This window comes from Rattus norvegicus, chromosome 1 (assembly GCF_021556685.1).
Source record: "Rattus norvegicus strain SHRSP/BbbUtx chromosome 1, alternate assembly SHRSP_T2T, whole genome shotgun sequence".
NCBI classification, from domain to species: Eukaryota; Metazoa; Chordata; class Mammalia; order Rodentia; family Muridae; genus Rattus; species Rattus norvegicus.
Genome location: NC_141534.1, coordinates 94,720,916 through 94,722,832, shown reverse-complemented (window position 1 = coordinate 94,722,832; position 1,917 = coordinate 94,720,916).

The window sequence follows — 1,917 nt, the reverse complement described above, 5'->3', positions numbered from 1 at the left end:
TTTACTTCTGCATTAGTTATAGGTGTAGTAGCAGCATTGTGATCCGCAGCAGAGCGGCCATGCACATCCAGAATTAAGAAATTTAGAGTAAAAAGAGCTAAAGAAAGTTGTTCTTTTGGTGTTCGGCCGCTGGCAATTCCCTCTCTTTGTTTTTTTATAAGCTCTTTTAAGGTACAATGTACTCTTTCCACAATTCCTTGACCCTGGGGATTGTATGGTAATCCTGTAGTATGTTTGACCTGCATTGTCTGGCAAAATGCCTGAAAGGACTTTGCAGTGTAGGCAGGCCCATTGTCTGTCTTGAGACTATCAGGCTTTCCCCAGGCTGCCCATGCCTCTAAGCAATGGCTAATGGCATTACGAGCCTTTTCACCAGTCATCAGAGTGGCATGTATAATACCGGAACAGGTATCAACAGAAACATGAACATATTTTAAATTTCCAAATTGAGATATGTGTGTGACATCCATCTGCCAAAGTTTTAGCGGGATCAGACCACGAGGGTTAATTCCCACCTGAGGAGGGTGGTGAAATTGAACACAATTCTGGCAACGTAACACCACATCACGAGCTGCAGCTCTAGAGATTTTAAATTTTTGTTGAAGAGTGAAAGCAGGAACATGAAACTTTTGATGAAATTCTCTAGCGAGATCAACCGGAGCAGCATGAAAAATAAACTCTCTACGAGTACTAGCATCCACCAGGGCGTTATTACTGGTCATGGGACCAGGCAAATTAGTATGAGCTCGAATATGTTGTATAAAAATTTATTTTTTCTGGCCCAAATCAAATTTTGTAATTCTAAAAGAATTTGACATACAGTACTAGTTGACCGAATTGGCCCTGCAATTTCAAGTGAGCGCACAGCATTAACTACATAAGCAGAGTCAGAAATTAAATTAAAAGAATCATGAATCTTTTGAAAACTTCTAATATAATTTTACATTCTGTAATTTGGGGGTGCCTGGACTGTATTGAATTAATACTGGTTCTTGAGAATCAATCATATAGGCACCTACACCTGTTTTGGAGCCATCTGTATAAATATCTAACGCTCCAGACAAAGACTCTGAGGCAGTGACCTTTGGAAAAATCACTGGATGTTCAGTAAAAAATTGTAGCAAAGGTTCCTTAGGATAATGATTGTCAAACTCTCCATCAAAACTACAGCGTAGGGTTGGGGATTTAGCTCAGTGGTAGAGCGCTTGCCTAGGAAGCGCAAGGCCCTGGGTTCGGTCCCCAGCTCCGAAAAAAAGAACCAAAAAAAAAAAAAAAAACCAAACAAACAAAAAAAACCCTACAGCGTAATATGGCCCAATCATCTATCAAGGCACATAATGTTTCCATCTGAGCAGTTGTATATGGTATAATAATTTTCTTGGGTAAAATACCAAAATGCTGAATGCAAGATTTAATGCCTAACACAGCAAGCTGTGCAATGGCAGAAGGGTAATATTCAAGGGTCTTATTAGGAGAAATATGGGGATAAATCCAAAGAAGCTGTCCCTGTTGCCATAGCACTCCTGTAGGCTGACGAAAGGTTCTCGTATACACAAAAGGAGATCTTCCTTTTCCTTGTACCTTCTTAGCATTGCCTTTTTCAGTCTTTCTTCTACTTTCCTCAAGGATAATTGTGTTTCCTTGGTTAAAGCACGGGGTGAAGTAAGCTGAGAATCCTCTTTCAGGATCTCATAGAGTGGCTGTTAATTTGGCTATAGACTTGTTCTGGATAACCAGTCTGGTCCAGAGTGAATCTCCCTAGACCCAATAGCATGTCAGTGTCCCAATGTCTCTGAGGGTCTACTCCTGAGGCCAGATTAATGGCGGCCTGAGTATTAGCATATTCATAAAGGTAAGATTTCCAATCCAAGTATTGACCTGAGGAGAGGCAGGCTTTAGCCAGACTCCCCCAATCCC